The sequence below is a fragment of the Triticum aestivum genome, chromosome 5B (assembly GCF_018294505.1).
Source record: "Triticum aestivum cultivar Chinese Spring chromosome 5B, IWGSC CS RefSeq v2.1, whole genome shotgun sequence".
NCBI lineage: Eukaryota > Viridiplantae > Streptophyta > Magnoliopsida > Poales > Poaceae > Triticum > Triticum aestivum.
In genome coordinates, this window is record NC_057807.1 from 567,142,337 (window position 1) to 567,167,930 (window position 25,594).

A 25,594-nucleotide genomic window follows, 5' to 3' on the forward strand; every position below is an offset into this window, starting at 1 on the left:
TATGTTCCCCTTTGAGAGGTTCATGGGAGTCTTAAAGAAATATGTTCATAACCGTGCTAGGCCAGAAGGAAGCATCTCCAAGGGCCATCAAAATGAGGAGGTCATTGAGTTTTGTATTGACTTTATTCCTGACCTTAAGTCGATTGGTGTTCCTGAATCGCGGCATAAGGGCAGACTGGATGGAAAAGGCACGCTAGGAGGGGAACAAATAATATGTATGGACGGACATTCTCTCACTGAAGCACACTACACAGTTCTACAGAATTCCACCTTGGTGGCTCTGTATATGGATGAACACAATAATTTGCTACGCTCCAAACACCCGAAGCGGTCTGATGACTGGATTACACGTGAACAAACCAGGAGTATCGCCAACTGGTTGCAGACACGTACCATGCATGATACCTCTATTGAAGATGACATGTACTTGCTGTCCCAGTTACCATCTTCGAATATAATGACTTTCAAAGGGTACGAGATAAACGGTAATACATTTTACACGATCGCCCAAGATAAGAAGAGCACCAACCAAAACAGTGGTGTCCGCTTTGATGCAGAAACCAAGACGGGAAAGGAAACATATTATGGTTATATACAGAACATATGGGAACTTGACTATCGACGTGGTTTAAAGGTCCCTTTGTTTCGGTGCAAATGGGTCAATATGACACGAGGCGGGGTAACGGAAGACCCGCAGTACGGAATGACAATAGTGGATCTCAACAATCTTGCGTATGCAGACGAACCATTCGTCCTAGCCAATGATGTGGCACAGGTTTTCTATGTGAAGGACATGTCTACCAAGCCAAGAAAAAGAAAAGATAAGGAAGCGAATGCATCGTACGATGAGCCAAAGCGGCACATAGTTCTTTCTAGGAAGAGAAACATAGTGGGAGTGGATGACAAGACAGACAAGTCAGAAGGTTATGAAAAGTTTGATGAAATTTCTCCATTCACAGTGAATATTGACCCGAGCATCCCGTTAAATGATGAAGATTTTCCATGGTTACGGCGCAAAGGGACACACGCGAAGAAAAAGTTTCACACCCAAAGATCTGGGATGTGATCGCCTTCACTATCATCACTTTCTTCTGTGTTTCACACCCAGGAGGGAATGTCTGTAATAGTTAGGGTAGTTATGTGTTTTGGCATTTGAAACGCGAAGAAATTTTATGTGCAAACAAATTCTTTTCATGCATTTACTGATTTTTTTCCAGCTAAATGACCCTGAAATTGAAAATCAATTCAAATGATGAAAAGGTTGAAAGTTGGCATGGTATCATAATTTCATACAAATAGCATGTGTAAGAAACTTTTTTCAAAGTTAAGTTATTCACAAACTAGTGATTCACACAAATTTCAAATAATTCAAAATCTAAACTATTCAAATTTGAAATCTACCGGCACTAACAGAAAGTTTGTAATTTTTTGTACCTAAAGCAAAAATATTCACAAAGAAACTCTAAATACAGCAAAAAACAACTCAAAAATAAATAAAAAAAATAAAGCAAAAAAAAAAATAAAGCAAAAAAATTAAGAAACAAAAAGCCCGCCTACTGGGCCAAAGCGGCCTGCATATGACTAGCGACACAACCTTTCGTTGGACCAGGATGCAGGCCCGCGAAGGCCCAGTAGGCCCACTAGGCGAAGAGGACAGGTAGGCCCAGTAGGCCTGGTTAGGAGAGGAGCTCGAGAGAGCTACCGCACTGGGGCTTATAAACCAGTGCGATAGCCCCTCGACTAGCGAGGTGGGACTAAACTTGCCACACCGCACCTGCGCCAGCGCACCCCCTTTAGTATCGGGTCGTGGCACAAACCGGTACTAAAGGGGGGGCCATTAGTACCGGTTTGTGCCACCACCCGGTACTAAAGGGGGTCGCTTCCCGCCGCTTGGCCTGGCCAAAATAGGCCTTTAGTACCGGTTTGTGGCTCCAACCGGTACTAAAGGTGCCCTCTATATATGCTAGAGTGCGAAAATTTTGTTTTCCCTCTCTGTTCGTTCCTCTGTTTTCGTCTCCGTCGCCGTCGCCGCCGCCCTCGATCATCTCCGTCGCCGCTCGTCTTCGTCGCCGCCCCGTCCCCGTCGCCGCCCCCATCCTCGTCGCCGCCCTCGTCTCCGTCGCCGCCCCGGGCCCGTCCCCGTCGTGCCGTCCCCATCCCCGTCGCGCCGTCCCCGTCCCCGTCGCGCCGTCCCCGCCGTCGCCGCCCCGGCCGTCGCCTCGCCGTCGCCTCGCCGTCGCCTCGCCTCGCCGTCGCCTCGCCGTCGCCGTCGCCCGCTGTGAGCCCTCCCCGAGCCCGTACACACACACACAAGCATGTTTAATTAGTTTAGATAATTAGTCTTTAATTAGTTTAGATTATTTAGATTATTATTTTATATGTTTAATTAGCTTAGATAATTAGTGTTTAATTAGTATACACACACGTATTTTGTATGTTTAATTAGTTTAGATTATTTAGATTATTATTTTTTCACTATTATATATGTATGAGTGCATGTTAGATGGATATAATTAGTGTTTAATCAGCTAGAAATTAGTGTTATATAGAAATGTTAGAAATTAGTGTTATATAGAAATGTTAGAAATGTTAGAAATTTTAGTGTTATTTAGATTATTTAGATTAGCATAATTAGTGTTATATAGAAATGTTAGAAATTTTAGTTATCAAAATCCAATCATTAAAAAAATGTTACTTTTTGCGGGCATATAGCTAGTATTTGTTCTCGACGATGCCCGGCCCGCATCCTCGCCGTCGACCCTTCCGCGACGACGTCCAGCCGACCCATGTCCGGGACTGGGCTCCGCCGGGCTGGCACTGGGAGGTGCTGCCTGAAGGGGCGCGTCGCTTGATGAGGAACCCGGCCCCGGGTCCCGTCGTCGATCCTGATCTCGTTTGGTGGCGTTCGCGTGGGCCAGTTTCGATGCGGAGGGACCCGGCCCCGCCGGAGGTGGTACGTCGCCGTGTCAGGGAGGAGGACGAGCACGTCCATCGTTACATGGTTGCGTTAGAGGGCGGCAGGTTCTCCAATACGTGGCAGTTTCTTCGGGGATCTCACTTCAGCTATGATCCTGTGAGGGTTCCTTCTCTTTGGGTGTCCACCGCCCGCGCCGGAGGAACCGCGAGTGTCCTAGATTCTTCTGTAGTATTCGATCTTTATTAGCTAATAGTCAGTGATGTACTATTCAATATTATATATTATTCGAGACGATGTATTCGAGATTATATCTATTATTCTAGACGATGTATTCGAGATTATATCTATTATTCGAGATGATGTAATTTGAATACTAAATTGTTTTATATTTCTTTTGGATTAGTTAAACAAAAGCTATGGCAGACAATACCGACAGAGAGGGAGAACAGACCATGTTCAATATGATACGCGGGCCAGATGATAATCAGAATGAAGCAGATTATGACGGCTCCAAATTTCTAAACAACACCGGAGAGGGTGATATGATATTCGATCGCGACGACCAAATTGATGAAGTCATGAACTACGATTATGACGATGACGAAGAACGTGTTGATCCTGAAACAACAAAGATCGGCGAGGTATATATATTTATATAAGCAGGCATCTGGTGATCATCACATGTTTTAAATGACTTGAAGATATATTAACGAATCGATCTTTGTTCTTTCAGCCATCCGGATCGAGCAAATCTTCAGGCAAAATGACGAAACGAGGCCCGAACAAAAAGTTGAAGCCGGGCGTAAAGTACAATATCGAGGCATGCAGCCCTACTGGCAAACCATTAGTGCCTAAGAAGATTGCGGACAAGTTCGTTCGTCAGTGCGGAGTTCTTGTGAAGGACCAACTCCCGATCTCCCTTCAAGAATGGAGAGAGCCAGCAAAAGACAAAAGACAAAAAGGCAAAGAGGACGCTGCTCCACGTCCAGATGTTACTTTTGTCGACAAGAATCAAAAAGATCTGCTTTGGGATACTCTCATGGAACATTTCACCCTACCAGATCATTTCACAGAAGCAGATGTGCAGAAAGTCAAGGAGGATGCTCTTAGGATGATGGCGATTGCATTCAAGAACCACAAGAATCGTGAATGGAAGAAGTACATCAAGGGAGGAAGGAAGACTCCAGTATTCAAGGGAACACTAGAGAACCAACGTGATCATTGGGACGATTTCGTGAAATTCAAGGATTCGGAATTAGCTAAGGAACGTTCTAGAATAAACAAGAAGAATGCCGAAAAAAAGGATAAGTTCCATAAGCTGGGGCCAGGTGGCTATGCGGTGGCAATGCCTAAGTGGGATAAGTCTGAGAAAGAGATGGAGGATGCAGGTGTCACTCCGGCTACTAAGAGCTGGCCCCCAGGGTCAGGACTTGGTTCTATGCGCATGGGGGGGAGTTGGACCCGAAGACAGGCAATGTTTCGACGAGGGCAAGTCTGAAGGGAGCCGACGATGCGATACTTGTTGCAATAGAAGAGGCACGATCGGGGGTGTTCCAGCCCAACAGAGAAAACGACGAGCTTACGCGTGCCCTGAGAAATCCTGAACACCCGGGAAGAACACGAGGCAAGGGCGCTATTCCGTGGTATGAGGGGTTATCAGAATGGAACACCGACTACAGAACCCGTGTGAGAAAGAAGATTGCAGAGGAGAAGAAGAGGAAGATGGAGGAGGAGCAGAGGAAGCGGGACTGTGAACGCCTTCAAGGCCTAGAAGCAAGTCAAGCGGAATTGGTTGTCAAATTCCAGCGGCAGCAGGAGCAGATCGACTCGCTTACCCATCAAAGAGGGTCTCAGCAGCTACAACAGCTAGCGGATGATCCAACATTGGATAGCACCGGCCCATCCATGCCGAGAAGCAGCGTGGGTTCCGTCCCGGATGACGCAATGCTGGGTAGATACCCCGTGGATGACATCACAGAGAACACTAACTGCGAGCTACACGTCAAAATGAAGAACATATCCATGAAGGTGGCGAACGGCTTTGCTTTTACAAATCCCCCCGAGGCAACCTTCCATTGCAACCCGGTTCCAGCGGGCTATGCTCGTGTCTTGGTTGATGAGGTGGTGGACCCACCATATTCGGAGCTACAGCTTGACATTGCTGGAGGTGACGGCGAGTGCTTTCTCGGAGAGGCCAAACATCGTATCATCCTATGAAAAAAGGATTGCATCATCTTTCGAAGGCCACCGACACCGCGTCAGCCGAGTCCTCGTCGAAGTCCGCCACCGAGTCAGCAGACTCCCGCTCCTGCAAGTCCACCAAGTCCGGCAAAGTGTCAGGCCACTCCTCCTCCTCCAAGTCCGGCAAAGTGTCAGGACAATCCTCCTCCTCCAAGTCCGCCACAGCGTCAGACGTCCACTCCTCCTCCAAGTCCGGCACAACCTCAGGCCACTCCTCCTCGTCCAACTCAGCCCCGTCAGCCGTCTCCGCCGCCTCAGCAATCGCAGAAGAGACACCCCGCAGCTATGGTGCGTAGCGGTACAAGTCGAGGTAGTACAAGAAGTAAAGGCAGAGGCAAGCGATATAAATATGGTCTAAGCCTCAAGCCTCTTCCGCAGAGGTCTTATGACAGGTCCGAGGAGGAAATCACAGCCATATCGAAGGCCGAGGTGGAAGCCCATTTTGCACCGAAACCGCCACCGCCGCCAAGGGAGAAAGTGCCTAAGGAAATGATTGACCACTTCATTCGTATGGCTCAACCACCAGCTTCCAAGCCTGTTGACATAGACTATGAGCGCCACATCAGGAAGTTAAATCGAGCACGTCTACAAAGGGAGGCGAGCACGTCTACATCGGGATCGAGCAAACAAGAAGCAGCTGCCAAAAAATGCGGGAAAACCATTCCCCAGCTGGGAGAACAGGCGGCGCAATCGATCCCCTCGCTTGTTGTGCCAACAACAGGTGACAGTACGCGCGCCCAATATTATTGTGGGCAAATAGTGCACGTTCCCAAGGTGGGCAATGTGGTAATAACGGAGGAGCATATAATGCAGGCTGAAGTTCTCAACATCACTGTTGGAGAACTCCTCGAGATCGAGCCCATGCCTTTGCTTAAAGAGGATGAAATAAAACGGAAATATGTCCGGGGCCAACCTTTGGTCGCGCCAGACAAGGTCAAGAACCTCCCAACGAGAATGTATGAATTGCATCAATGGTACATGAACATTACCAAGATTTCAAATCGATTGTCCCTCATGGTGAATGTCAAGCAGGACCATTACTTCCATGAGAAAGCTGTGTCCGTTGAGTATTTAGAACTGTTTCAGTTATACAATCAAGACGCACTCGACAAATCTATCGTCAGTTGCTATTGTCTGTAAGTGATTTCTTTCTATAATTTAAGTCTCAAGCTAGCTGTAGTGATCCTTTTGATCAATCATTACCTGTAATTATCCTCACTATATTCTTTTCTGTGGTATTATGCAGGATGAAGATATATGAAATGAGAAAAGGTGGACGCTTTGGCATTGGGTTCATTGACCCAAACACCGTTAATGAATACACATGGAAGATAAATCAACGTCAGCAAAAGAACGTAGAGGACAGCATGCTAGAGTTCTTGAAGCGCCTCAAATACAATGAAGATATACTACTTTCTTACAACTTCCAGTGAGTCACACTGTCTTGTACTACAAATTCTCTGTTTTTGCCTACTAGCTAGCTACATGTTTTTGCTTACATATGCCGCTTATTAAGACATGCAAACGTGTGTGCATGCAGATTTCACTGGGTCTTGTGTATCATTAAAGTTGACGCCGGAACAGTTGAAGTACTGGACTCACTAATCTCAGAAAAAACTGAATATAACATCTTGTATGGGATAGTCAACAGGTAATTTCAATCATTATTAACTATATATCTCAGCCTATTTAGTTCGTCATTTCATGATATGAACTATTTAATAACCCCTTTATTCATTTTCTTTGTCAGCGGGCAGGGCTTGGGCAAGGTTCATCACCGTCACGCCCGGCGAATGGAAACAAAAGCTTCAATGGTTTCGACCCAAGGTAAGCAATTAAGTAGTACTAGCTAGCTAGCTAGCTGCCATCTCTTTAATTATCATGCTTGATTAATTTTTATCTAATCAAATTTCATTCTCGTAAAGGCCCTCAAGCAGGCGCAGGGGACTGATCTGTGTGCATTCTGCGTTTGCGAGAACATTCGCATGATGGCGTCCGAAAGGAGCAGATCTCAAAGACAGGAATGGGTACGCTTGTCAGAACACTATTCACAATTTTTACACCATTATCGATATCTAGTCACACAATTAATACACATGCATATTGATCTCCTTCTTAACAGTTCAAAGAGGTGCGGGAGAAGCTCATAGAAACGAAGCGCGTAGAAGCACTTCAAGAGGAAATAGCGGGATTTTTGCTCGACCAGGTCATAAATCCGAAGGGAGAATTCTATTACCCGCTACCGCCTCCATGAAAACCACTTCCAATTGTCATCGTACTCCGAAGGCACCAATTAGGCTAATACTACTGGCTCCGAAGGCAACATGCATATGTAGGAGAAATTGTATATAGCTATACATGTGTGTATGTGTGAATTAATTAATATGGTGGTTTATGAGACACTGATGATATATATATATATATGCATAATTGGTTCTACTAGAAATTATATATATATATATAGGGTCGCGCTATTCGTCACCCTGGGTGAGGAATACTTATTCCTCACCCTGGACAAACCACACGCGTGACCCTGCCGAAAAGAAGGACTGTAGAAAAAAAAACTTGCGAGGTAAATTTACCTCGCACGTCTAAAACAATCGGGAGAAAACCCACTCTATGGATCGTGGGACGGTGGGAGGCTAGGAGGGCTCTGCCATTTTCCAAACGACCGCCGCTACCCCCGACCTGCTCTGCATGCACCCACGGTGGTTCCCCTTCTCCCGAGGACAGCGGAGCAGGTCACTATCCCTGCGGTGGCGAACTGGATCCGGTGGCTTTGCAGAAGGAGAATAGGTTGCCCCGCTGACTGGATCCAATTCAGCAGAAGTGGTGGCGCCCAGTCCGACCTCGACATCAGCGCCAGGGCATCGCTCGGTCACGTCGACGGGCTCCGCGAGATCAAATTCTCTCCTCTCCCATCTTCATCTCCCTGATTGAAAGGATCCAGGAATCTCACCGGCCAGTGTTGAGTCATCATGGTCTAGGTATCATCGACCTCCTCTTCAAGTTTGTTCACTCCAGTCCTCCTAATCCGCCCATGAGCAGAAGCTCCGCCCTTTTCCTCTCTCGAACATGGGCGCCTACATCCCTCTAGTGACTTTCCTAACTATTTTTTATACTGAAATTTGTTTGTGTCCTCAAGAGTGCACCAGAATTTTTGTGCTACGAGTTTGGCATCTAAACGGGGGTGGTAATAAGTTGTGATGGGGCAATTACTTTCAAGAAATCATCACTTGTGCCTGTTGTGACGAGAGCAGAACAAAATTACTATGTTATGTGAAATTATAATGCTTATGCTATGGTCTCACAGTATTATCAGAATTTGTCCTACGACATCTGCCACAACGTTAGCATGGCTGTGACCTCAGCATCTAGCCACTTGCAGTTTTTCTTCAGCTTATAGTTTGGGTATTGGCTATATGTTAACTTGGTTGGCTAAGCTCTTCTACTGTTTACTGATTCTCAGGGAGATACCAATATCCAATTCGAAAGAAAGGTATTTGTCTCCAATTAGTGTTGTTTCTTGCTGCTGTTTCCTTAAATTGAAGCACAACCCATTCTTTAGTTCAATATTTTTGTTGAAGGGATCCAGGTGAGGCCTCATCATATAAGTAACTCTATACCTACTGTCATCAATGATGATGAACTCCAGCAAAACATACTATTTTTTCCTCTGCAGAATTCCCTTTTGTGAATCAACTTTAGTTGTATAGCCTGATTGCCTGCAAACTCATTGAAGTTTCCTTGCTGTTTTTTGCAAAGGTATGGGATAAAGATTTTGTTCTAGAATATAGCTTCGTACCACAATACATGATGACCAAACCTCACTGTAAATATGCTTGAATTGTTCAGAAAAGTTCTTGTTCTGTTACTCAGAGTCTTACCTGCAGCTAGTAGCTCCTCCAAACATTATTATAATGTTAGTACTAAATGTAGATAGATTCTGGAGGTGCTGCTAAAATTTCCTACTAGAGATAAAATAATTTTTTCGGGATTTCTGTCTGTTTAGAATGTGTATTGTGACTTTCCTATCATCTAAGTATGGATTTAAAATGCTTATTGTGACTTTCCTGTCATCTTTGCATTCCTACCCCTGTTTTGAAAACTTAGGCTCCTTTTGTTCTGTAATATGAACTTAGTCTGGCACATTTAGCTGCTGGTGTTGTGCTTGTACTTTGGCATGCTCATTTCTCAAATTGTTGCATCTATTTTGTGTCGTGGCTGTTTGCACAGGACCCCTGCGTGGCTACCTAGTCCCCCCAGTCTGTTGGCTCCACATTTGCTTGTTGATGGTGTTGGCCTTTTAAATGTTTTGGGCTTGTCTTGTAAAACACGGGCAGTTTCTTTAATGGAAATCGACAGGCGTGCTCGTTGTTGTTTTTAAAAGGTGTGGATTTAAAGTAGATATACCTCATGTTGTAGTTTAACTAAATACTTCATGTACTTGTATAGTTTCCTATCAATCTTGAGCAGCTTTTGTGCCACCATTGATTTTCACAGAAAAAATAGGAAATTAGGTCATTAACTTTCAAGTACAAATTCTATCACCAAAGGCACCCCCAAGATGATAAGCTTCTCGTCTTCAACAAATGTATTGATGAATATCCACAACTAGTAATGCAAATTAGCGTCTGCTTCGGTTTTCTTGTTTCCTTTTGCAATCTGTAAAACACTCAAAAGACAGTTGTACATTTGCCCACCTGCATCTAGTCCATAGATTGCTTGGGAAATATGGAACGAAAGATCTTGCAGTTTCTGTACAGGTTAGGATAGAAAAGCATCAATACATTTGTGAGGACTAAAAGCCTATCAATATATTGGATGGATGCTGAATTTTGTAGTTCAGAAACAGCCAACTCTCTCCCTGCAAAGAAAATGAAGCAGCTCTCATATGAACATGCATTTAGATCTTCCAGCTATGTTACGCATGGATCTAACTAGAAGCTTCATTTAGTTGGCAGGCCATTGTCTTCAGTTTGAGATTCATGATGATACTACTTGTTCTATACAAATAAAAAGAAATCTATGTGTATGGCTATTTGCAGTTTTTACAAATATTTCTTTTCCTGTCAACCTGAAAATTCGGTACTCAGTATATTCCTTATTTCCGTGTTTTCTGGCTGCATTTTTCTGCTTGCTCAGAATACTATTTTCTGTCCATCATGTTGTCACTAAAAGAAATTTTAATGGAAGCCCCACAGTTTCATTTCTTACTCTAGTTATCTATGTGTTGATTTCTTGTTTTGAAACTGTTGGGCTTTCATATTATCAAAGCTTCAGATGTTTGACCCATCAGCTATGAGCTATAGGGCTTTCATCCAAGTTATCTAACTTAAGGCGAGATATGCATCCTTTCGTTGTAGGTTCTAACTGAATCAAGTTGTTCAATATGAACTAACAGAGCGCAGGGAGTTGTACTGATGGAGCAGCAGCAAGGAGTGCGCTGGAGGAAGCACGTGGTGCGTGTCGTGGCAATGTTGGGACCCTCATGGCACCTATTAGGACAAGCACAACCACAACCATGTGTAGCCGCACGACCTGTCGATGCTGGTCACAAGTTCAGAAGCCTGGCTAAAGCTGCCAGTGCCAATAGAAGACCTCTAATTTTGTATGCCATGGATCGAACATGTCATTTAGCATGTCTTTGTTGTTTTAGTCTGACAAAATATATGAATGAAAATGAATTTTGTAACAATAAGTCAATGATTTCACTGCGTGATGTATAGTGAATACCTGATTGGGGTGCAATGCATTAACCTTTTGAGTTATTGCGTCGAAAAAATCTCTCCTTAGTGCTTGTCAAATTTCCTTGTAGAAGTACCACTGGAAGGTTGTTCTTCTAATTTGTGTACGGAGGAGGCCACGTGTGGGATAAGGCGGGGCTGTTCCGGAAGGGCGCTGGTAGAGAGATGGATGGCGTAGAGGTAGCAGGGTGGGAGGAAGTAACATAGGAGATAGTGAGCCGGGAGGGTGTGGGTGGTGTCGGAAAACCGGCATGTAAATATCTCTTGTAAGACTTTGGGGAGTATTTCCCCCTCTTCTTTAATGAATGATACGCATGCTTGTGCGTATTAGAGAAAAAAAATTATGTACGTTTTGAACAGATTGTGATAGGCATGTCAATAAGGGTCGACTTGAGTGTATCTTACAAAAATCATGTTGATTTCTTTGTTTTGGATTCCTACTCTCCACTCTCTTTTGGTGTTTTGTACAACAACTGTTTACCAGATCATGAAGTCGTGTGTTCAACTCATTAGCTCTATACCACACACAAAAATATTCCTAAGCATTCTGGTGAAGACAAAAAAAAATTCTGGAATTGTGCATTCCACCACATAAGAACTACTCAAAAAGCACTTGGATTTCATGGCATAACTAGACCAGTTTACAATGAACAAAGACGATGTGAGTTCATCACACATAAATCATAAAGCAATAAATTCAATAGGCTGCTTGACAAAGTAGCATCTAAACAAATCTATATCTATAGACAAAACTATCTTTCTGTAGTAGAACAGCCTCACGTCAATCTTGAGAAGGGCACTGGTCTGGCCAAAATGCAGACATTTGGATTTCTGATTAGAGGTTGCAAAATCCCCATCTGCACGACCCTACAATTTCTGCCGAAGATGCATTTCCAGTTAGCCTTCTGAACAACATTTTAAATAGCGGGCTATGGCATATAGCGGCGACCCTTAAAAACAGCTATAGCTGGGCTATAGCGAGGCCATAGCGGCAAATTGTACATGAAATCATTTAGCGGCAACATGCTCAAACAGATATAGCGGAGCTATAGCGGGGCTATAGCCGGCTATAAAAACTATGCTTCTGAACATCCTCATCTGGATGACCATGTAGTTTCAGCAATGATTCGATTACTGAAAAAGTTTTCCAGAGCTTGGAAACCTGTTACATGTACACATACCATTGCAGCTCAATCTGTCATGTTTCTGTCCTGATGCATTGCAAAATGTAAGAAAGGAAAACTGTACGCTGAAAAGAGGAACATTAGTATGAAATGTACTCTCCATAATCCATCAACGACATATTACAAGGAACTAAATAAATATGACAAGGAACTAAATGATAGCTTGTCTATGGCAGTGGTAGAGTAACCCCAAAGAAGAAGGAATTAATCATATTTAAATACATAGCTCTACAAGAATGTTTTTTGCGGGGGAGAAAGAATGGGTTAAGGATGAGCAAAACCAACACTTCACAGAATATAAAATCTGAAGCAAAACCCAAAAAAAAATCTTGTTGAAAAAATTAAATATTAAATCTGCAATCCCTGATCAAAAGTAAAAATTGGACAAATAGGAATCCTGTTTCAGTAATAGATGGTTGACGTATGTCTTACCGCACCACCCACATCTTTGGTTGCTGGTTCAGCAGGTAGCTCATTTTTTAGATTGCAATTCGTGCTCTACAAACTTATTTTAGGAGCTATGCATTTTAAGGATAATGTTGAACCAATAAAAGGTAATGTCGGGCCTTTATATTGCTCAACAACACTGCAGGCCATAGTTAGATCGCGCTTAATTGCAGTAGCAAATTTACTTTCAGTGAAGTTGTACAATGCTCAAAAAGCGGCCCGCGATGAGGCCTCTAACATTGATGGCACAATGCACAAAGTCAGGTGTAAATACAGATGTGGTAAACAAATATAGAAGAACAAAGGATTATACCAGGACTGCAGCGAACAACAAAACCAAGAAACTAAGGCCTGCATGAGAACGCTACATTAACATTTTTAAATCAGAAACAACTCAAACCCGTTGCAGTATGAAAAAACCTGGGATATCTCTTCACCAGCATAGAATTAGCCTTTCATGTACTGTACTAAAGACCTGTTCGCCATTTGGACGTGTTTAGCAACATTGAGTATGGGTTTTGAAATTGGAAAATAGATCCTAATTTTAAATTGTAAAGCAACTCTATGAATAATACCAAGAAGGGGGAAAACGGGACAGTTTATCATTTTGTGAATCAAATGAGAGTTGATGTATCCATTCTTCGCTAGATGGTGAAGCTTTAGTAATTTTTAGGTCGAGGGGTTTCAAACAAGAAATGAAAACATAGATAATTTGAGTAATAAATAAAATTGCCGGGGTGTCCACTAAAAATTCCATTAGTCACAACATTCGATAAAGAAAATGATATTCTGAGCCCAGCCAGAAAACAAGGCATTAAGGAGTATACTAAGTACCAAAATTCCATCTTGAAAAGAAAAGTAATCCTCAAGGTAAAAACTGCAAGTACTCATATACACATAGATTTCTTTGTATAGAACAAGTAGTATAATCACGAGATCACACTGGAGACAAAATCTTTCAGTTTTCATTAAAAGATCTGAGAGATATATATAGGCACATGCAAAAGACGTGCAATTTCTTCAAGCTCCTCAACCTCCAAAAATGTTCTAAATACACGTTCATATGGGAGCTAACTACATTTTGTTTTGCAGGCAGAGAGTTATCTAGATCAAAACTACAAAGTTCAGCATTAAATTAATTGACAAGCTTCTAGTGAGCGATGAATTGATAAGCTTCGACTGCATAATCAACATGAATGATAAATGTATCTCTGGATCAACTAAACCAAGATGTTAGAACAACATGATAATGAAGGAGGAAGCATGATCTACTTCAAACTATCACTTGTAAAGTTGTAATAGTATCTTACTATGGTATATGATGATGCGAACACACTCTTTGGTACCATTTGCAGGGCACTTTTTGAAACATGTGGATCCAATGATGATGCAAGGGGTGCCACAATGACCATATACGCTAGAAACATGAAAAAAAACATTCTTAACGATGATTGGCGATCTCTGCTACCCGAGAATGCTGGCAGTAAGAAATTCTTGAAATTTAGCAGTGAGTTTTACATCATCTAATTGGATCTACCGCCTTTATTTGCAATTATGACAGAGGAAACCACCCGAATAAATTGAAGAAACTTGTGTATACAGTGGTGCAGGCACCAAGTCAAATGGAACCAATTGCCACAAGATCATCGCCTTCAAATAGAGAAGAGAAAACCTAACAACGATTAGATAGTCAGTACACTATTTTTGCATCGTTCACTTATCAAGACTAACAATGGGATTTCAGTTCAAATAGCAACATATAAATTTGGGGTTTGGACAAAATAAGTACAATTTCAGGGCATCAAGCCTGGTCACACACAAACCATTGAATAAATTTGTATTGAACTCACCAGCGCATACCCGAGCAAACAGCAGTGGTCGAGAAGAGCACGAAGTGGTCATGGTCGAACCAGTGCTGCCGTGAACATCACCTGAACATATGGGAGGCAAGATTCTACTATCTGCACGTCTGCTACGAACTAGATTAGGAATTGAAGCAACTGAAAATTATTGAAGCAGGCAAAGATGGCCACATACCCACAACACCCACGTGACTAGATGAGATGAATGATTAGTGTTAGAGCTCGAGGACGCTGATTGTGGTGGCCTCCAGCTTGCCGGTCAAGTCCTTAGCCACTGGAGCTCCTTCAACTCCACCACCGGGAGAACCTAGATCCACAGGCTGGTAGTCAAATCGGGACCTCAAGGGGCGCAGGAGCAAGCAGATCGGGAGCAACCAGATGCACGGATATCAATTTGGGAAGAACATCACAAAGGAAACGAAGCTAATTGGAATTTTGGAACGGAAATCGCAAAAATTGGAGTTGCTCACCTCCTCCCGTGCACTCATGCTCAACCAAACTTCAATTGAAACAGCGGCAACTTTGCCATGAGGTAACCCAATACAGCGCTGCCGCAATCACCTGCCACAACTCCGGTGGGATCACCAGCCACAGCTCTGTGCATAGCGCGGCCCAAGACCCATGCAGATGCCGCACACCATGCCGCCCCAATTACCCAGCGACCACCCGACACCGAGACCACACCGCCCCGCTAGCATGCCAAACATGGCTTCACTCCGGGCCAAATCGCCGCCGAGCACCAGGCCGCCGTTCGCCGTCAATACTATTGAAACCGTATGCAGCAGATTAGGAAAAGACAGGGACGTGCGCAAAAGACCAGGAGGGGCATCGAGTCAAGTCATAAAAAAAATCTCAACCCCATTGTAATCTTACGGCGAGGGGACGGTGGGCTTTTACCTCATCAAACGTAAAAAAAAACTCAACTCCGTTGTAATCTTACGGCGAGGGGACGGTGAGCTTTTGCCTCGATCAAACGAATGGTCGCTTGGTTGAACGTATTCTTCACCCTAGGTCTTAAATAGACTTTCTATCCCTATATATATATATATATATATATATATATATATATATATATATATATATATATATATATGCATAACGTGTATAATGTGTAGTATCGTAAAATACCAGCAAACGAAAAAGAATTAAAATGGAAACACAAAATTAAATGAAAAAAAAATCATAAAACTAAAAACCCCCCAAACCTTATAGTACCGGTTGGTCTTTCCAACCGGTACTAAAGGGCTCCAGGCCCCCGGAGCTGGCTCGTGCCACGTGGTTGCCCTTTAGCACCATTTCGTGCTGAACCGGTACTAAAGGGAGGGGGGGGGCTTTAGTGACCACAATTTAGTGCCGGTTATGTAACCGGCACTACAGGGCCTTACGAACCGGTGCTATTGCCCGGTTCTGCACTAGTGTAACAATACAATAAGAGTAGATAGTTGACTAGCATCCCGATTGAGAGCGCGGCCAAGAAGTGGTGATGCAGTAGTTGTTGCCGAGGCCTCTACAGCATGGAGTGATCATCATCTTGGCCTCTGCACTCTGCAGGATGTGGTACGACCACTTTGTCAAAAAAGTGATGTAGTCAAACTTTATTTAAGAATGTGGTGCATCCACATTTTATTTGAGCATGTGTCTTCGTCCGGCGGCCACCGCAGTGTGTACGTGATAGGAAGCCCCAACGCCTTCCCAAACCATTTGTGAGATGCAATGTGCAACCACTATGACACGACATGGAAGACACATGTAAAGGTGAAAGGCTTCAAGCTTGCGCTGATTATTAACTACAGAGAAGAAGGGTAGCATGGACTATTGCATAAGGGCACGGGCGAAGAAACTACAGACCAAGAGCCCTTATGGCCACCTCTACGGGCGCGTCCTGCACATACACTACTCGGTGGCCGCCTTTGTAAGGTCCCAGCCGCATTTCCGTTCCCCCGGTGGCCCTGTCATTGTCAGACCTCGGTATCCCGGACATTCGCTTGCTCGAGGAAGAGGAATTTGTTCAGAAATTTGTGCGGGATGGCTTCCTCTATGTGCTCACATGCATTCACTTCCAACCATATGGCCGCGCTCGGTGACTGCGGCACGGGTTTTTTCCGGAGTAGCTCTAGCACAAGCGACTACCAGAGAGGAAACACCTTCAAGATTCTTGGTCGCAAGGTGGAATCAATCCTGTGGAGAATCACAGAACATGTCGTGCAGCCTGAGATCCACGAGAGACAAAGGCAAACATCTCCTACTGGGGCTACTGATCAAGGGATCGCCACCATGTCCCATGACATGGCTCCCCAGGTACCGCATGAAGAACAACTTATCATGGAGAAGGTGGTGTTCGAGAATAAATATTTTCCATTCAAGAAGAGGAAATGGGTTGCCTTCGCTTTCGTTAATAACTATAAAATTATCCTCCCGCAACGGATCTCGATTAGTGCTTCTACAAATCCAAGGATTTCCGACAGACATGGTCCATCTCCTGAGCCCACATCGGATGGATTCATGGAGGAGGAGATTCCGTTCAAGAAGAGGAGTGCTGATGTGGTCGAATTAATCGATGTTAGTGATGATGATAGTATTGTCCCAGTCCAACCAACCCAGATCTTGGGGACTATCCTCAAGAAGAAAGTAGCCATGGGAGGCATCACGGCCATGGTCCTCGTCCTGCTCGTGGACACGGAAGCGGACGCCGACAAAGCTCTGTGGGTAAGTCTGTGCAGTCGTCCTCACAAGGCAACCAGTGTTGGCTGATAGCGCTCTTCTTCAGTGCCTAACAGGCGCCTGTTCACATGGCCATCACCTTCTCGAGTGGTTGATGGCCATCTTCAATTTCAAAGTAGTTCGTAGGATGAAAGTACTGAAAGTTTGGAACAAGACGAATTGCCACACATCCAAAGGGCTCGGAAATTCGCATGAAAATAGAGGAGGCCCTTCTGGGATCTCGCATCAAAGGCCATCACCGCTACAGGAAAACATATTAAACCAAGTGTACAAACATCCCGGCGAAGGCTGAATTCATCTCAGCAACAGTTAAGCCGGGTGTGACACTCGTCGAAATGCACTCAGCCTACATCCTGTAGGCATACAGATGTAAGCCGAGTGCCTTTTGTCGGGGCCTCGACAAACATATGAGCAGAGGTGAAATCAGTATCTAAAGACTAAAAAAAGAGCTCCATGGAGCGGAGCTCGAGCTTTATTTTGCATCTTCGGTAAATTAGCAAGTAGCGAAATATAATAAGAGTAGTTACTTGACTTGAATCCCGATTGATAGCGCAACCAAGAAGTGGTGACGCAGTACCGGTGCTCCAGGCTCATAGATCCAGTGGTGCATGCATGTGGTGATCATCCTTCTGACCAATACATCATGTGGTGCAACCACTTTCTAAAAAATGTGGTGTAGTCACATTATATTTAAGCATGTGGTGCATCCACATTTTATTTAAGCATGTGGTTTCTTCCATTAGCCATCCCACAGAAAGTGTGCACCTCGTAGGAAATCCCAGTGCCTGCCCAAACAACTGGTGAGCTGCAGCGTGGCAACGGTGACGGGACATGGAAGACACCAATAAATGTGAAAGGCTTGAAGTTTGCAAACAAAAGACACCCATAAGAATGAGAACAGAAGTGAAATACTTCCCCAACCAAACAGCCACTAGTTGCGCGCTATATTAGTTTTGAATATCATCTACGTACCACTGCAAATCTGTAGTCAATGTAAGATCTGAACCAATGTAAGATTTTTAACCGATATACATATCTCTCCTAGATATTTCCTAGCTCTATAGTACTAATTGTATATACATCCAATCAAACAGATGCATGAAGAGCAAGCACTCATTTTGGTAAGGAACACGGTTCATGTTGTCCTATTTTGGGCCAGGTTAAATGGTTCATATTGTCTGGTTGATAAGATCATGTTCATATACTAATTACTTACCCCGCAACAAAAAATATACTATTTACTTATGCCAGGCTGCACCCTCCTAATTTTCTGCTAATTATTCCCTCAATCTTTGGCTATATATGTTCGTATACACCGAAGGAGAATCATATAGCCACAACCCAAACTACAAAAATATAAGAGAAATAATTGTCAACTCATCAAGCAGCCAATCTGAGAGAACCAGCGGTCCGAAGATCCCCTCGACGGAAGCCCTCCAGTGGTGATTCATCTCGAAATGGGAGGGTAAGGAGGAAGAACCAACGAGCAAGTACTTGTCCAATAACCTCATGAAAAAGCCAAGAAAAATGCATTGGAAGGAGGTTTATGTTCCCATCTGGTTGAAGGAACTCAAATCATACAAGAATGGGGAGTGGAAGGTCCTCGTCAATAAAAGAGAAAACGGCATGACAGACTGGGTAAGTAGTTCTCCGATCCAAATCTGGGCTAGAATAGCGAACTAATTTATCTGTCCATTATATTTGATCGATCTTAGAAGTACATAGCAATAGGGCGTGTGTATATATACATCCCCTGTCACTACAAGGTACGAATGTGGTCATAGAATTCACATAGGTAGGTAGGTGAGATCTGTTTCCATGGATGGGTCGCTACTGGGCACACGGCCGTATTTTTTCTCGGCGGCAGCGCACCCTGGATGCTAGCTACCTATCGTGCCGACCAGTGATCCCGTCCATGTCAGTCTGTCACCTCCTTTGCCATAAATGAAGGGTAATCATCTATTGATCCATTCTTTGGTTGAATCGAGAAGATAAAGCCATCTACTGGACGAGGTGTTTCTCTGCTAAAAGTTTCAATTTCATTGCTAAAGAAACTGTGTGCATGTGCTCATACAGTATATATATACAACAGTAATTAGAAGGTGCTCTGGTTCATTGGTTGTAGTTTCTCCTCGCAGTCACAGTTCACATGCACTTCCATCGGTTCCTTCTGCTTATATATCCCCATATAATATTTTTACAACTGACCTTGATCTTATTTATCTGATTTGTCCTAGAGAGAAAAAAAAATCTTGTGTGTTTATCAAAAACTAAATTCGCATGTGACATAAACCTAGACGATCCAGTTCAGCCACAAACTGATCTCAACCAATAAATTTTAACTACATACTGTAATTTCTAATTCATACCTAATTACGGTGTTAGCTCAACGGTAAATTGGAGCTTTATCTTGACCGATGGCTTCTTTATTGTGTCAAACCAATCAACCCCTGTGCTTTAATATGTTGTTTCCATTTTTTTACAATTCAACTAGTGCATCCCCTACCATGCAAGACAGTATGTCTTGGAGATGCTCGGTTTCTAAGAAAGTGAGAATATGGAGATGAGGAGTGCTCACCTTATGACTAAACATGGTTACACTTTTCGGGTTAAGCTCTACAATGCAGTTAATCACTCACATTTTGGTTGCTCAAATTGGGGAGCTCTATGCAAGGCCTATAGATTTTCGGAGAATATGCAAATAAACTTTGATATTCATCCTGGAGATGATATTAAAGATAATATCGACATTTGGGTGGATGTGGATATGCTTCCAGTTCTACCTCTATGTGAGTTTGTCTAATAAATTTGTCAAGTAATTTATATTGTTTATTTAAAAACATTTGGTGTTCAGCCCTACTAAACTTGCTTATTCATAATTGACAGCTTATTTCCTTTCTTCAAAAAAAATAAATACTAGGAAGACTATAGACAAGACGTAATACAATCATGGCTCCGAGCTAACTTGTGAGGAGAAAGGGTCTCTTGTCTCACTTATAAATGATGTTGGGACTTTTAAGACTAATTATCAAATTAGCCAAAATTATAGTGAATACGTGCCACTAGTCCACTAGTTGCATCAACAGAAGCTCCCGAAGGAGGTTGTGTCTGACATGATGTTTACCGAAGGTCATATGCATATGGTTAGCTTACGACCGACTCCGCATGCCAGGCCTATCAGAATCAGAAGAACATTCCACACTAATGTAACCGTAAAGAAATGGCGGATCTAACATGATTTTCCTCAATATGTCATGTTGTTGAAAAATCCTGTGGTAGCATGGCATGAGGCTGGTTGTAATGATAGTATCATAACTAGTATCATTGCATGCCAACTAGGCAATTTTAATGAGGTGTTATAGAATTAAATGAAGAAAGAGAGGGTTGAGTATCATATCATGATATCGTATCATAATAAATGCTATACTACTATGTGTCATGCATGGCAATAAATAAAGTAGTACATGATACTAGTATATGATACTATTCATTATGAAGGTATTATCATACACTAGTATCATATGCATGATACTAGTATATGATATTTCCCATTACAACCAGCCTGATCTGCACTTTAGTTTAGTTATTGATTTACGCATCACACATTAACTAATATTTATGGGGCCGACGGCTTATCACAGTGGATACTCAATTTCTCTAAAAGGTGAAAGGCTCGATATCAAAGAATGGCGCAAAGTAATGAATTAATGCGCGTAGGCAACCAATTGGAGATAATAGAAATGTGTGGAAGCCACAAGTTGAAGATAGGTGAATCTCTATTCTCCATTAGTAAGATGGGCCGTTTTACCTGTTTTATACTATTTTACCTAAGAGAGAGTAGTAGGTCCTAGGTAGTTATTTACCTTAGGATGACTACCCTTAGCTATGTTGGTTAACTTTCATTTGGGCTATATTGATGGTCAGTTATTATATAACTATGGATGATGATCGAGTTCTTATATGACTACGATGATCATGATGACGCAGTCGTTCTACTTCTCATTAGCTATAATAATGACTAGTTGATGTATGACTACGGATGATGACGAAGAGTTATTATTATGTGACAACGGATGATAAATTATTATATCATTAGGTGGAAGAAACACAAATTAGATTAAAGTAGATGGATCCAAGTGAGCTAGTTGAATTAGTAGGATGATATGATGTTGGGACAACACACAAGTGTCAAATCTCATTCATAAAAAGAAAATGTTGGTCCGCCGCACCAAATGCTATATATAATAGATACGTAGTAATGGAAATAATACTAGCATTATTTTACAGCTTATAACCCCCGTTTATATATGCCTAAAAAAGAAGTGCCGTGCGTATAACCCGTCTAGTTTTCACTGCAGGCGTGCAGGGAAATAGTCAGGAGCCTCGCCATCCCGTCGCCGCAGGAAAACAGTGAGGTGCCACCCATCTCGAAGCAGAGGGCAGTGCGTACGTCAGAGGCGTGAAGAATGGCGGTACGTCGTCGTTTCTTCCCTTCTTTTTGTTTTTGTATGTATTTTTTATTTGCCACAAGACCAACGCCGGCGCCCACGCAGAGTCGTCGTCTTGGCCGAGCAGCTAGCTAGCTCGTCCATGGCGCGTGCGGACCTCGTTGTTCTTCAAGTGGTTAGATGGATCGACGGCCACACTCATGACTGTTAGTGGGACATGCATGGATGAATCCTTGTTGTTTCTTGGCGGCCGGCGTGGGATTTGGGGATTCACACCGGAGTTAGATGTAGACGTTCTAGTATCTGTTCGTCATTACCGACGGATCGCCTGATTTGGTAAGCGGAAAAAAGGCCGGCTGGTTCCAGTTCACCGTCCGATCCCACTCGTAGCTGGCAATGGCATGCATGCAACCTTGTATATAATGCACGCCACGTTTCTGGTCCCACTACCGGAGTACGTTTGTGGCCCAATACATGATGTATGGGCCCCTACTTAGCTCGGCCTTGATTGGGCCGTCTGATCACTTGATCGCGATTTGGCGTGGGCTACACTGTAAGCATGCGGGCGGGACGCCTGCCTGGCTGTTTGTATGCGGTCACTTTGAACACCGGACTCGCTCGGAGGCTGTGGCAGCGGCACGGGGTTTCCGAGTAGCTACAGCGCACGTGTCTATGGCTGAGCGCCAACGAGAAGGCCGGCCATGCAAAGCGAACGCGGCGCAAGGTGAAAACAGCAGGCAGAAGTGTTAAGGATATGGCCCCTGAGCTTTAATCCTTTGCTCAGGCTCGGGGTGCCAAGCAAAGAAGAGTGGGTGAGGCACTTTTCAACCAGACTTGGTTCAGAAACCTCCGAGGGGCTCCCTCAGTTCAGGTAATTGTTGAGTATCTTGATCTTTGGCATGATATTCAGATGGTTCCCCCTCTCTCGAACCAACAACATGGTGTTTAACAACTAACTAGAGGCTAACACACGCTTTGCCGCGCCGTTCTTCACTCGTGGGATCAATTCTTTTATATCTAGTAGATTGTTATGGTCGGTTGTTTTGTTTGGATTTTATCAATGTTGACTTGTGTCATGTAGGTGTTTTTTCGTTTGTATATCGTGTCGGGTTTTTATTGGAGACGATGTTCCCCAAAGGAGAATGAAGTTTTTTTTATGCGTCGTTGGGGTGTCTCTTGAGAGGTCCTATTCCACGCTAAAATCGCGGAGTTGCTACTATAACACTCACATAGATCAGCCCACGGGCTCTCACTCGCTTAGCTTGACTCCCTATTCCTCTCAGTCGGTTATATTTTTTTTCCAGTCGCTCAGAAAATGAACTATTTTAAAAAAAAAATAGGTTTACAATTATAATATGTTCAAGAATTTTTGAAAATATTGTGAATTTACAAAACCATGAATTATAGAAAATATTCGTGGATTGAAAAAATGTCCGCATATTAAAAAGTTTCAAATTTAAAAAATGTTCGTAAACTTTAAAAATGTCTGTGAACTTCAAAATATTCATGAATGTAATAAATATTATTGAAGATAAAAGTTTACCTTTCTATTTTTAATGTTCACTATTTTAAAGAGAGAAGGAGAAATAAAACCATAAATTTTAACAAGCGCTCATGAATTAAAACCTGTTTAAAATTAAAGAGAGAAGGGGAAATAAAACTAAGCAACAAACAACCATACATGCGGGTCCAACAGCGACAACATAACCGGTGAAACATCATAGCGCTCCAAATCATGGGAGCTTAGTATCTCTATAGATGGTGTCAGCGGCATCATCCTATATGGCTTCCTTCTTCGGTGTGGAATTCACATATTATGCCAAGGCTTGTGGTCATGGGGCACCGTCTACGCTCGCGATCAATGTGTGGAAACCATTAATCGTCTGTTGATCCTGCACAATGTCTGGACTCTGGAGAGGTCTGCACGCCTTCTTCCCAAGACAAAATCCGAAGCTGGTGGCGTATGCCTATATCTATATGGTGAGTTGGTGACCAATAGGGGGGGTGGGGGGGGGGGGGGGGTGCCCCGAGCTTCCAACGCAAGCTCATATCGATGGCTACTAATTTTGAGGCATGACTTGAGGATGATATGGCTGGAGAGTAATACCCGGTTATTTGACAACAAGGTATGCTCGACAGATCAGGTGGCAAGGCTTGCTCTGAACAAGCGGACCAGCACGCGGGTAGTAGCGAAACGTAGAGTTACCACAGTTACTTTTTCTTAAAAGAAGGCCTTCTGGGATTTCGCGCGAAAACGGTGGTGGTTCCAGCGCACTTCTAGGATCAGAACGCCACTGCTGACCTAGAGACGGACAGGCTGCGCGGGGATAGGGCGTTGGTGCACAGCAGACCAGGAAGAGCAGGGAGAACGAGAGGACAAAACACTTGTCTGTGTAGGGCACATCTAGATGTGTTCTAATTATTGCACATCTAAATGACTCAATCAGATTAGAAACATAAGAAAAGAAATGCAAATGAAGATGCTTGCACGAATCTTATCATAAAATCAATGACATAGTATTTAGATGTGCAATACTTAGAGCACATCTAGATGTGCTTTAGCAAAATCGAAAACGAACCCGTAGAAGACGGCGGGAGCTGTGTAGAGAGAGAGAGGGAGAACTCAAATGTGTGTCCGCACCGCCCGAAGGCGCTGGCCTCCTGGAAGTATCCCTTGAACAGCGGGTACGTCAAGAACGCGGCGAGTGGTTCCAGCGACACACGAGATACCCCCGGAGCGTCTCCCATCTCTCTGCCGCCCACAACTATCTCCGCCACCTCCGGCTCCTCGTCAACCCGTGCATTAGAACTCGGGGACTGGGAGGCGGAGAATCAGCAAAACACGCCGTGGTGAAGGAATCGAGTACCTTCGCCGGCCGGGTGAAGGGAGAAGCGACGGCGGAACTCCGGCGAGTCACGGGAGGATCTGGGGTTGGGGGGACCGAGGCGTAACAATGCCTTTCCTATTGCGGGACAGCCAGTAGAAAATGAAGAGTGAGAGCTGGCGGGTGCCTGTAGGTAGCCGGACCGGGGTGCTGATGTATTTTTGTTCCAGATTACTTTTCCTCATACAACTATTGCGGTACTTTTTTTTGATTGAGAAATCTACACCGAGCTATGTACGATTTGTATTCTGAACTGTCTTCCTATTCTGTATTTAGAAAGAATTTTTTTTCTATTCAGAACCAGGTTATTCCAGTTTTCATTGCTTCCATGTTGTACATAAATACCATTCATCTTTTGTGTGGGTAAGCCTTGAATTCTTTTTTTTTGAAAGATCCGGGGTCACCGGCTTCATTGATTTAGAAGAAAGCAGCGGGAAATACATGAGTGATCAAGTGATCATGGTTTTAGAAGAGCTAAAAGGGGCCAAACTAGGCCAGCTACATGACCAGGGTGTTTTATCTCGCTACATCTTCCCCGAACGGGCCTCAATGCATCGAGCTCCTGCTAGCCGCCAGAGCTCCATCGTGTTCGTGATGGCTCGCTGAACATCCTCCGTCTGAGGCGTTTTTCCTCTGAACACACACGCGTTCCTCTCTTTCCAAACCTCCCAGGTGATCAGCAGCAGCATCGTCCTTCCTTTCTGCAACTTTGAGGCGTTAGAGCGGCCAGTCTTTCCCAATGCCTGAGAGAGTTGTGGCCTGCGTCCCGCGTTTCTTTGAGCACAGCACAACCATATCTATGCAACGCTGCTTGCCAGATTGATCGGGCAAAAGGGCAGTCCCAGAAAAGGTGAATTGAACTTTCCAGATTTCTGTTGCAGCAGATGCAGAAATACCCATTGGGCCACCCTCGCCGTTGAAGGCGATCGTTGCACCAAAGCTTGTCCTGGTGGAGAAGCCAAGCGAAGATCTTCACAGTGTCTGGCGCCCAAGCCTTCCAAGTCGCTGCTTTGACTCCTGAAGGAGGGACCTCGCTGATTTGTAGATCGTATGCAGCCTTGGCCGAGTAGTGGCCTCCTCCTTTGGTTGCCACCCAGCTGATCCTGTCCTCGTCGGAGGAGAGGACAATGCCTGCGCCCTGA

At 43.9% G+C, this 25,594-nt stretch overlaps 1 pseudogene; it reads right to left on the reverse strand.

Moving 5' to 3' along the window:
* The window catches only part of LOC123115030 (E3 ubiquitin protein ligase DRIP1-like), a 42,277-nt pseudogene extending 17,962 nt beyond the window's left edge, over positions 1 to 24,315 (reverse strand).
* Between the last annotated feature and the right edge of the window lie 1,279 nt (positions 24,316 to 25,594).